General features: G+C 30.5%; 1 non-coding gene across 1 annotated transcript; it reads right to left on the reverse strand.

Moving 5' to 3' along the window:
* Positions 1–5,346: 5,346 nt before the first annotated feature.
* Positions 5,347–5,418, reverse strand: Smp_tRNA_02340_Pseudo_TTG.1.1. Its single transcript has one exon. It is a non-coding gene (tRNA).
* Between the last annotated feature and the right edge of the window lie 8,328 nt (positions 5,419–13,746).

The raw sequence follows: 13,746 nt of genomic DNA on the forward strand, positions 1-13,746 counted from the left end.
TTTTTTTTTGATAAATTTTCAATTGAGAATTTTATGGGGTTTAGTTGAAAATAACTATCATCATGAATTGATGTTTCCCGAAAAACCAACGAAAACAGTTATTTAATCCTAAAAGGGACTCCTTGTAAGTGCTTCGGGGATCTGCCCACGCAAAAGTTTATCAGTTGCTATCGACCAACAATATAAATCAGCTTTGAGTTAACGTTTGTTCTTCGTTTATCCAAAACAATTAAATAGACTACAAAAGGTTCTGCAAACATTATAGTTTTCATGGTTTGTATATTATTGTTAAGAAAGTTTAACTTAGATTTATTTGCATAAAAAGTTGTTAAATGTGTATAATAATTCATGCTACGGTTTTATTTGTCTTCTGTTAGACATTAATTTTCATGGGGACATTCCCATAAAAAAACTAGCTTATTATACAATTGTGAATGTTCACAGATGAGTGTTCACGTATTAGGAAGAATACTATTATATTTCTCTTAGATTTGAGACAGTGTACTAACTGAGGTCAGTCCTTGATAAATACCTCTTACATGTTAACCATTCACTCTTAGATACTTGACATCATAATTATTGAATATTCAAATTCGGAAAACTGAAATACTTATTGTCGTTGCTTTAGGTTAAGGCTTCAAAAAAAATTATTTCGAAACATTTGTTACCGATAATTCAGCAGTACTTCAAAGAAAGAGAGAAAACGAAGTTATCTGATTCACGTGAGATCATAATGTTAAGATGGGAAAGAAAAACAATTATTCAATTCAGATGTGAAAGAAACAATTTCCCAATATTAATTATTATCTGCTTTCACAGAATATTTAAAACAAATTAATATTGAAGTCATAGAAACCATTGTTTTGCCATAAAAAAAGTAGTTTTTATGTATTGTGTAGTTGTTACAGTTTATACAACCAAGGTATTTAAATGGTCTTGTAATCCGACAATCTTCACAAATCGATTGAAGTTGCAGATATAAATCTTTGGAAGACAACTCAATGGTATTAAGATTAAACACTCTCTGAGAGGCCTGAAGATCGCTAGTTCAAAAACCTGGCCAGATTGTGAATGTATACTGACTGATCAGTAATTCAATACTAGGGAAAAAAAGCTATCTACAGCTTCATGATTTTCATTTGTTGTCTAGCTAAGATGACTGTATGATATAAAAGTATACCATTCTATGTCAATTTTAATCAATGATGGATTTGTATTGATCTATTAAATGTAAAAGAAGTCTAATTGAAACAAAATTCTTCTATTGATTCGTAAATAAAATAAATTAAACAATGATATAACGGAATTACAAAACCAGTTGAATAAAATGTAAATGTACACCCTCTTTATAAATCTATGGTTTAGACTATTTTCAGTAACAAATTATTCAGTCTTTTCATAATTATTCATCGGGTGATATTCCATCAGTATTTCAGACTTGTGAGTGATCATTGGATGATAACAATAGGTTCACACGATCAATCACACTATGAAAACAATCATACTTTCTTTTGTCCATTATCATAATTCATTCCAGTTTCATATTTTTTTTACCTCACAAATTTTCACATAGGATTAATCCTATGACCTTTAGTTCTCACAGTAAGAACGATACCTTTCTACTTCCAGGTCAAAGTTCTGATAGTTAATGTTTTAAACTTCGGTTTATTCATATTTTAGTGGCTACCTCATTTAAAGTTTATTTTGGTTAGTAAATTTTGCAATATCTACTTGCTCTTTGTTGATTTTCAACGGTTCTCTCTAGTCGAAATCGATTCTCGATTGTGAAACAAAATGTATGGATGCTGATTTTATCTCATCAGATTAAAGTTTTTAATTTGAAATATCTAAAGGATCTTTTGTAAAATATTTTGTACATATTTGGAACATACACTTTTATTTTGAGCAGTCAAATTATTAACTAAATACAATCATATGGTATTTAGTATAGGCCAGATGAACCTGTTCACATTTAATGAATATCGAAAGATTAAGCATAATCTGTATTCATTATGTACTTAAATTGTATGGAAACTGTTATATCTAGAGCTTTGATTCTTACTATGCCGCGTACTACTAGACTACTTGAACGATCGAACCCTCAACGTCGCAAGAGAGAAGACAGAAGACTAGTAAGTAGGAAGTTTATTCTCCAAAACATTGTCAAAATATAGTACAAAAATCTCATGTATTTATAGTTTTTGGCTGAGAGAAAATCGTCATTCCGGACAACCAATAGGCACAAAGGGGGTCATTCTTATCCATCCAATGGGGAAGCTACACGTCGACATTCTGGGATATTCCCCTAACAGTGATTGGATGGAATGTCTTAGGCTCTTTCTGGGCTTCTTGAAGGCTTCCTTGAGTTTACCAACGAACCATCCTCACAAAAATGATTATGTTTATTTTCTTACAAAGTAATTGTATAATATTTTCATTTATTTAGTTTTTAAGCAAAGATGGATAGTGGCTAAAAGTGGAATCCAAGAAGCGCGTTTCGTCCTACTTGAGACTCGTCAGCTGGATATATCTGCAACTCGGAATTGATGTTCACTCTGGGACTCGAACTCAGTGTCGTTCGCTTCAAATGACATCGCGTTATCCACTCACCTACTGATTCCTGATAGCCATTTGCTTACGCAAGTATGCACAGTACGCACAGTATGCACAGTACGCACAGTATGCACATATGCACATAAAAGACTGACCAGTTGCAGTCCTAAGCATCAATGGGAAAATTCAAACAAACAATATTTAGTTTTTAGTTAATAAAAATCAGTTGTAGATGAAGTTACAACGATTATATTTGCATAGATTCAAAAAAAGTAAAAACAGTTGTTTAAATCTATTATTCGAATTATGCTCCATGACCTTAAAGCGATTTATACGTTTATTATTTACTCACTCCTATAGTTCAGCTTTACCAAAAGACAGAGTAAAGGGTATTAATAACTTTTACAAAAATCATTATTTTGTAAGTTACTTGTATAAAAAGATTGTTTCTTATTTAGAAGAAAAAAACTATTTCGTTCATTCTTACAAAAGAAACAGATGATTTAAACTAATAGTAACTTAATGACGATAATGATGAAGATAACGGTAGCAACATCAACAATTATTACTATTATCACTACAGGGTACAGCACCAAAACAGGACAAATCAAACAAATACAGGTAAGCTTTTGGATAGATTAAAACATGCCCCTCTCTAACTATCTCTCGCTTTGAGATTTGAGCTTGATCATGCCGTAATATCACATATATAGAAGAGATAAAAAGATAATGTAACGTTACTTATTCTGGGTGTTGTTGATTAAATAAATATAATAATAATAGTAATTGTCACATTATATGTTCAGGTATTTTTATGACAATTTTTTTTAACAATGTAGTAAGCAAGAGAATACACAGTATAATATTTTTTTTATTCAGTAGTTAAGTTATACCTTTTACTTTCCGGTTGTTTCTTTCGTTTTCCAAAATTGAATTCTTCATTCACTGTTGGTAAGTAGACATTTTAAGTTGTCATGGTAACAATAATAATCAATAAAATGCAAATGCATTTAGTAGATGAGTTTCAAATTAGACAAGACTCATTTTTATTACACTCTACTGGTAATCTGTAGTGAATTATTATTTAAGCAAGTGTTAAGTTATTACAATGTGGTAAAGAATTTTATTAGCTAATGTAATTAAGAATGTGTTTTCTTCTAAGATGGTTGCTAATATTTTCAAGTTGAAAAAAGTTCTTTTGAGAGAATTTCAGTTTTGGTAAGAAATCCATGGAGATATGTATAAAAAGTAGTATAGTTTATATATGATTGTTATCAAGGCTTGACATCAGCTCAGTTATTATTAAGAACCAGGTACATTTGGAACAGAAGACTAGCTCCAGATTTACCGACTGGCACTTAAAATATGCACCACTGCAATGGAATTCCCTAATGCATGTGATTATCAAATTTTATCAATGATGATTGTGCCACATTTTACAGGGTTGAACGCTAAAACTCACAAATCTCTGCTCAACCCAATAACAGAAATATAGGCTTCATATTCATTGATAAACATCATATATTAAAACATCTTTCCACTAGTATTCAACATCATCTAATGACGTGTCAAAAACAAGCAACTTCTCTTAAGGTTAATTTAATCCATGAATAAACAATGTACTAATAACCTAATTAGGACACAATACCTAAAAGTAAAAATGTCAATATCATTATATATATCATATGAATATGGTACAAATAGAAATAATTAGTAATGAAATATTTGAACTATACAGTCATTGAACTACTTATTCGACACACTCGTTTTAGACAAATATATCACTGTCATAATTTCAAATTTCACTTATTTTTTGTATGTCAAAAGTTTGAAAACTGATGAAGTAACCGAAAAGACTGAATTAAGTAGTCAGTCTACAATGTTCACCTATATCATTTGAAGTTAGACAAAAATACCGACTAATGTAAGTCTGTAAGTTTAATGATACTGACTAAACGAACTGGTACACTGGAACTACTGACTATAACAGTATAGTATTGATTATTTATTTGACTGTAAACTGAAAATTTGTATATTACTCATCGAGCCATTGGATTTGTATGTCATGGCTAGGAATCCATTTTAATTTCAAACAAATTGATCTTGTAGTTGATAGTTGTTTTTTTTTTCTGAGACTCTTAGTAATTCAGGCTCAAGTGATGTGCAATATTCAATAAGTGAGTCAGATCTAGCTCAAATGTTCATTTAATTAGTATATTATGCATTTTGAAATTACACTTCTATAAATTATTGTTTATAATTTACTTTAAAAGTAATTTTCTTTTAATAAAGTTTTCAATGGTACCGTATTTGTATCTTATACAATTATGTCTATATAGTTTTGTCCTTTATAAAGTTGAACAATATTGATTAATTCTCTTTCCCTTTATTGTACATTGATATTTGCGTTTACACATGCACATACCCATATCTATTCCAATTGCTTCTTATTCTCTTTTTTTCTTAAATCATAGATGGTGTTCAGTATTTTTAATTCTACTTGTCTAATCAATAATTTTCGTTATGACGATATACGAATAAATTAAACTAGAAAAACCCTATTATCATTTATTTACATAGTGTTGTTTACTTATATCTTCTCATTCTTATTTAGAACTGCAACTGATCAGTCTCTTGTCAGCAAATGTGCAACTTGCGCGGACTGCCTCGATATTGCCTGAAGTCACAAGCTTTATAAGCAAAGATGGACAGTGGCTAAAAGTGGAATCCAGGAAGCGCGTCTCGTCCTATTTGGAACTCGTCGGCTGGATGTACCTGCATCTCAGAGTTGATGTTCACTCTGGGACTCGAACTCAGTACCTTTCGCTTCAAACGCCATCGCGTTATCCACTTAGCTACTGGGTCCTAATCTTATTACCATTTATTATTTTTATAATATTCCTTTTATTTATGAAATGTTATAGCGTTTCTTTTTTTGGCTGCTCTAAGATCCTATTATTGAATTATTAAGTAGTATTTCTTTATTGCATATACATATTACTTGCGGATGTATAAGTGTATATAGTGGCACATGTATGTGCTAGGAAGTTTGAACAAATTTACGAAATGAAAGAGTTTTTTTTTTCTAACTTACAACAACAAAGAAAAAATGAATATTTTCTCTGTGAAAATTTAATTTAAAAAAATAAACAAAGACAATATCAGGTGGGTGTACGAAAGAGAGCAAGAGAAAATTTATTATTTGCAGGTTAGTCAGTTAAGTGATTATCATTGAAATGAAACTATGAGAGAAATTGATCAAATCGTAAAGAAAAATTGACTAACGTAGGAATAACTCAGCCGTCTAGTACTTTCAGGTTTTCCATGATAATCTAGCCTTAATTGACTCATGAATTCTACTATTAAAAATAATAAATAACCATTTTGTGTAATGTTTAGTTTAAAAATGAAGTAATTAATTTCACTGGTAACATCTTTCTTAATCTTACTGTTAACATTATTAGCATTCTCTCGTTGATTTTTCTTTTACATATATGACTTTTCCGGTGTCAGTAATCAGTCTTATGTATAACGATAATCATCTGTTGAACTTTAGTTAATAGTACATTGATACTACGTGTTTGGATGAACATGATAGCAGAAAGTGACATGAAATAAGTGTCAGTTCTCATAATCAGCTGATATTAAGTGATTCGACAGATTTTACTGTCAAGTTTCTAAATTTATTATTATAAGTGAAATGTTTACTTACCGGATACAATATATAATATATGAAATTTCACATCACTAGCCTCTTACACATTGAAGCAAATACCTAATCCAAACATTGTTAACGTTGATTGGATGACCTATTCAGTATACAGTGAACCAGAGAACCATGTACCTATTTATGTTCGATAATTTTGATGTTTGATTATATTCCCCTGAAAAAGCTTGAACCAAATTGCCATGAGAAACGTTGGAATTACATCAAATTTATTCGTTGAGATTTTATAAATACATTCTTCCTTTCCGATGTCTCACATCAACTCCGCGCCCAAATTCTATGAAACTATTCAGTCAAACTTAGACGAAAGTTCTTAAAAGATTTTAACTATGAAATAAGTGTTGGCTATTTTGCTCACGACTTACTCTAATCTGTTTTAATACACTTCTTGTGCACTAATTTGCGTAATTCTTGGTCAAGTTGTATGTAGGTGGTTATTTTACTCAATATTTAGATCTATAGATGCTTATATCTATTGTATAAAATGTTAGATCATAGAGGAAAAGAGTTATGACATTATAAAAGTGTAGTTACTAATACAACAGCTGATCTTCAATGGTCGTCTATGCCAACTTTAACTAACTTATCAGATCATATGACGTTTTATTTTGGATTATCTTCTTTTATGTGAGTCTTATTTGGGTTGACACAGTGTGAATTATTACTCAGCTAGGTTAGTTAATTGAATAACGTTGTGTCTTATTAAAACTTTCATTGTTCTTTTTCTACATCATATTCTTACTTTCTCAACATTTCATTCAGTCACCTTCATATATCACTCAACTTCTTAATCGAATTCTATATAACATATTAACGCTTAATAAGTTGTTAATTGATATCCTATAAAAACTATCTTTTACCCTTTGCATAACGATTACCAGTGTTTGTTATGGTTTGCTCATTACAGATAAACAATATCAATCAAAAAAGATTATTAACAGTAGTTTTCAAATGGTTTCTGTAATTACCATTTCATTGATTTAGTTGAAAACATCTAATACAAATCAAATCATTCAATACATAATGAGTAATGAAAATTCGTCAAAATGAAATGACGATTTTGTTATGATCTACCAGTTCAGTTCAATCATAAATACATACACCTTAACGATTAAATCAACCACCTACACAAATGAGATTAAAATTGTGTAGGAAGCTTTATGTTATTTGCTGATTGACTAGGTGCATAAATCATGTTAATGTATACAAAATACTTAAATGATCTAGACAAATATATATGTGGATTGTGACTTGTTAGATGAATAATTCATTTACTGACGACATCCACACATATATCTATCATCTAACATATAGTCTAATGACCTGTGATCTGTCTAACATTTCAGCGACATGTGATATGTCTGAAATAATCTAAATCATCAATCACTTACTGAATTATAAATGAAATTAAATTCCAATCTAAATAACTAATCTTAATAATTAAATATTCTTGTTAGTAATATATCTGGTGTTCACATAAAAGGCTACCTTTTAATAAAATGTTTTATTTCATTACTCAATTATAAATTTACCTGAAATCATCAAGATTCATTTTAAACGAAGGGATTATTAATTAGTGGGCTATTATTTCAAAATTTTTAAACCTTCAGGAAACGCTAGAAAAATCGATTCCATTTAATAATGGGGAGTTTGTTACGGGTAAAATCTATAAGAGTTTACTAAATAAAAAATTTGAGATTTAGTGGGTTCTGAAAAACTGCCAAACATCGACGAATTAACTCTGTAGTCTATTAAAGCCAGAGAAATTTGAATGTTAGACATTATCTCTTGGCTGGTAATTTAAATAAGCAGCCTTGAAATTACTGGAAACTTTATATGAGAAAATAGAACGGTAGAATCATTGTTTGTTGATTTGAAATAACTTTCTTGGTGACGGTTCTGTGATCATATTGTACCATAGAATCAGAGTGAACTGTTTCAGTTTTAACCAAAGGAACATGTTGTGTTGTTTTCTTTACCCATGGTGATTACAAGCCTTTATATAATTTGGAAGATCTATTCACTTGGTTTGACAGCTTATGTAACAGCGGAGCTTTTATCGAACTGAATTCAACCTAACAAGTTATAGATAATCTTCCTGAAATTAAATGTACTGTATACTTATCCTTATGTATCTTACTTCCCATTTTAAATGTCATTTAGCTAAGCAAAAAATGACTTTTCCACTAAACACCAAAATATACATAACTGTTTGTGGGTTTCTCTTCTCTAATAGTTTCTCCAGAATGTTGTTCACTATTAAAATTTGCCCAAGATGGTGAAGACTTATACCTTGAGAGGATAATTTTGTTGAAATTGAGATCTTTGGGCTGTGTTTTTATTGTCTATTTGGATAATTTCATTATGAAAACTTTGGGCAAAAGATAACTATATGGAGAAATTCTCCTAGCTCACCTTCTATCCGAAATTTTTCATCATGAGATTACTTGAAAAACAAGAGATTAGTCCGCCCAGTTCAAATAACATAATTTCAACAAAATTTTCTCACATTTATTACGTGAATGAAGTTTAAAGTCAACAATGGATGGATGATTGTACAGTTAACTGAATCAAGGTTGCTTGTTGCTTCGGTAAATATGACAGTAGAAAGTTACGAGTTATTTCAGTATAAAAACAGAACTGTATTTTTCATGATATGCTATTAAGTCCAGCTACATTGTAAGCCATTTAATTAGCTCAACTAAAATGAACACAGTACTTATTCTTCACAAGTGTTTATAGTTAGACAAACTTACATTGGTAGGAATATTTTAGAAAAAATAGCTTTGTAGAGGTGATTAATCCATTTGATTCACTACCGCTTGCCCAAGTATACATCCTTTTATAATCTAAACTTGAGAACTCATTTAATTTGTCTGATTTTGTTCAGTATATCAAAACTAAAACTATTAGCCTGATGCAACAACAACTCAAATTGAAAATACAATGTTTGAATAAGTGGCTTATTGTTAAGCTATTAAAATATAAGATTAGTGAGGCTGAATTCTAGCTCAAGTGATTTATAATTTTATTTTAATAGCTTCTGGTTATCAGAAAGAGAATGATATTTTTCCATAGAGTGTCTTTAACTGTTATAGTTTAAATTCAATTAATATTATTTGTTTGAATCTTCCCATTGATGCTTAGGACTGCAACTGGTCAGTCTCTTATTGGCCATATATGCATACTGTGCGTATTGGGTTCGAGTTCCAGAGTGAACATCAACTCTGAGATGCAGATACGTCCAGCTGACGAGTCCCAAATATGACGAAACGCGCGTCCTGGATTTCACTGCTAGCCACTATCCATATTTGCTTACAATGTTATAGTTTAGTTTGTTATCCACTAAATATATCTTAAGTAGATTTTGGTGAAATATATACAATGTATCACTTATTATCATTTCAACATGTTTAATCAGACAAATGTAATAAATTGTAATGCGTTTTTAATGGTATTTTTGTGTTCAGAATGTCATAAAGTAACATTTTAAGTACATCATAATAAATTTTTTATTACTACATGTACACAAATCTGTTTTATAGAATAGATAATCTATGGTAGAAGAATTGCTATATTCACTCGTTCGTTGTAGATGATACCTGAACCAAAAAAACGGACTAATCGAATGTATAGACAATTCCTAATGTTTAAAGTCTGACTAGATACATACAACGCACTACTCTATAGTAAGTATCTACGGGTTAAGAACCTAGGATATTACTATCTTTCAGCAAGCAGTGACCTTTGAAGTTCAATGAATTCCTAGTGACATAACACTAAATGAGTCATACAAAAAATATGTAGAGTCATATTTTCTCATTGTCGGACATTGACAGGAAAACTCTCAATTTCTGTTGGATATTGAATGATTATTCAACTAATATTAGTTCATCAGTAAAACTGTCTAGAAATTATACCTATTTTAATAAAAACATTTAAGTAAATAATATGGGAAGGAGTTTTGTGAATATTATAGTAATGTTAATAGTTGAGTTTATGAATCTATTGAAGCTAGACCACCATGGAAAACCTGGAAGTACTGGACGGCCGTTTCGTCCTAGTGTGGGACTCCTCACGAGATTCGAACCCATGACCTATCAGTCTCGCGCGCGAACGCCTAACGTTTAGACCACTGAGCCGGCATCCAACAGTGTTACTGTCTAACTTCAGCCGATCCACGAAATTGAGCAACACATATGGAACGAATAAGAACAAACTCAAATAAAGAAAAATCGACACAGGATACCATTTACTTATTCATCAATCCATATTTACCATCTCTAACAATTCATTGATATGTCAAAATATGACTGACATTTCATTTCTTTTCCAATTGAAGGATTGTCAATTTAATTAGTGCGACAAATTCAATGTGCACGTTCTCTCTCCCTATACAGATATATACCTTTAGTCAACATATAATTTCACTTAATCATTTAATTAAATCAAATCTAAATTTATTTCAATGTATACACCAAATAGCTGTCAAATATCAAAATCACATTAAAATGAATAATTGAACATATCATAGTTAACTACATTTTTATGTCTCTTTTGGAACTCAGTATATATGAATGCTTGTACGTGTGTGTGTGTTTGTATGGGCACAAATATGTAGCATTTCAGTGGAATAATGATATTTATTTCATTGAATAGAGGTTCATCTTTCTTTATAATTTTGTCTTTCTACATACTGATATTTCGGTAATGACAATAATCATCATGATGTACATCATTATAATCGTCAATACTTTCATTACTACTATTATTGAAGTGTGTGTTCTAAATAACTACCAAATATGACAAATTGAAATCGGATTACACACAGTATGTTTTTTATTTAGAAAAAAGACCAAACTCATACCCTTTTCAAAGGATAATGATAATAGGTATACAAGAATACAATTATTCTTTTGAAATAAATAATTAATGTTATTGCTTTGTAGCTATGTACCATTTGAATTGATCAGAATTCTAATTAAAAGTTGTAGACAATTGAAAAAACTTACTAAAATTAATTAATATGAACATTTTACAAAAAATAAGATTGATTAGTAATTTCATAGTTGAAATCATGAGTCAGTTAAAGCTAGACTAACATTGGAAACCTGGAAGCACTGGACGGCCGTTTTGTCCTAGTAAGGGACTCCTCAGCGGTGCGCATCCACGATCCAGCTCGCGTGATTGGAACCCAGGACTTAGAATTGATTAGATCATAGAAAACTAATGTTAGAAAAATGCAAACGGTAGTAAAAATTAAGATCCGTTGACTATTACTGCTTTTTAGTAAAAAAAACAAAACGTTTGAAATGATTAGGGTCAAGCGAAACGCTCACAAAAATATGATTAGATTCAGCGAATTAAGCAATATTTAGCTGAAATTTGAATTATAAATTTTATCCTTAGTTACCAGGTCTTATTGATGCATTCTTCCAAGTAACTCATACTATAAACGAACGTCTTTTGATTTAGTCTTTTAAAAACCAATAGAGATAAATTCTGAACTTGAAAGAACAAATTTTCTTTTGGTTAGTTACTGTTTATCAATGTATATTTGGTACATAGTCAAGAATAAAACCAAGAATGCTTCTTTGGGAGTCTAATGTATATCATGAAAAATGAGTATTACTCTGTTAGGTTACCGGTGAACTTTATCAAAGGTCAGTACCTTTTCGCTGTAGATTTTAATGGAAATTTTTAATATCTGAGTCAGTGTAAATACTTTAAAACAATATTATAGGTCAATTAGGACACATCATAAATAACCTGGTTATTAGAAAATAAAATCTGATACATTTCATGCAGTGATAAAAGAAATCTGATTTTGCCAGAAAAGTTAATCTAATCTTATCATCCCCAATAAGTTTTGTAGAACGATTAAATCTTTATCTGGGTTCCATTGATCATTTAAGTGGTATCAGTAAATTACGAAAACTGCTATCAATTATTCATTGGTTAGTAGCACAATCGTCATGTAATGAAATCGATTAAGTTACGATTGACACAATAAATCATAGATGATGTTTAACTAAAGGTTACACTGTATTATACAGAAAGTGAAAGTACTAACTGTTAAATATTCATTTATTCGCTTCACAACACATTGGACTTATTAAGTCTAATTGTTCTGGGTTGGACTTCATAAAAAGTTAGGTACATGTGTTAAGTAGGAGCTTTGGTCGAATCCCAGTGTAAACGAACTGTAATCAATAAACAAATTTTTCCATCTTTCGGATCTTATGTATTATCCGGATTATTTTGACAACCTACAAAAGCCTATAAGAGGAATACAATATGCTCTACATAGAGCATCTTAAGCTATTTGTTTGGTATCCTTTGTTTATCTGAGTTGATCAAATGTCAAGAACACACTTTTATAGCTGAATTAGATAGACGCTTAGATCAAAGCTATAAATTTACAACTTAAATACGGAAGAGTGTAAGTAACACTTATGAGAATTGGTGATATCAACAGGTTTCTCTGACAGGGATCTGTAGCGTATTGGCTAAAAGGAGAACCCATTAGGTCTAACGATGTTCAAGTCACCTACTCTCTATTGTAAAATATTAACAAGTTTCTAAGTTTCTTTCTACTCTGCGCGGTCCTCTAATATATATTAGTAGATATTAAGTAAATTAGACGTTTGCTGATTGAACTGGCTAGTGTTATAAATTATTTAAACCTTTTATATTCTAAATATGAAATAATTATGTTGAAATTATATGAAACGTAGTTAGCTGATATATATTCCAATTGCCTGATGGTCGAGGAATTATGAAATAACAAAAACTCATAAGCTTGTCGGCATTATCGGAACTTCTGAAAATGAAGTAGTACTTCTGAAGTGGCAATAATATTATTCATATCGGTATGTCACGAACTCATTTTATTACCTAGTTTCATCCCATTCAGTTATTATGCTAGATTGGTTTTAGATTTCCTAACTAGTGACTAGATTAGTGAATCATAAAGAATTTACACGCTTGTGAAGAATTTATAAGCTCAGTTATGAGATTAGTAAGTAATATGTAGGTAAATAGGTCGAAAATTGGATTTTCGTGTATCGTGTATTATACTACCGAAGGACACATTTTGTCCAGATTTCAGATAAAAAAAACAAACCAGCATCGGATTTCATCAGCTAAATCATAATGATCTAAATACTAGATAACTATTCAGTCTACTTATAACTCACTTTATCGGCTAAACAATGAGTGGATAGGTTTGTTTCATACAATTGACCACCTACCAACTAGTGCAAGTGATATTGCATTACTCATTTAGTTTAGTAGTATGTTTTCGGTTAGATTATATTTTCTGATTTTTTATGTGTCAAATAGCACTTTTCAGTACCAGTGAGGCAGTTATCAGGAGAGGCGCCTAAGTCAAATAATTCAGCTACGAGAAATATTATGACCACATTAAAAAAAATTGGTGATGGAGAAAATTATCTCATCTATCA

This window comes from Schistosoma mansoni, chromosome 2 (genome assembly GCF_000237925.1).
Source record: "Schistosoma mansoni strain Puerto Rico chromosome 2, complete genome".
Taxonomy (NCBI): Eukaryota; Metazoa; Platyhelminthes; class Trematoda; order Strigeidida; family Schistosomatidae; genus Schistosoma; species Schistosoma mansoni.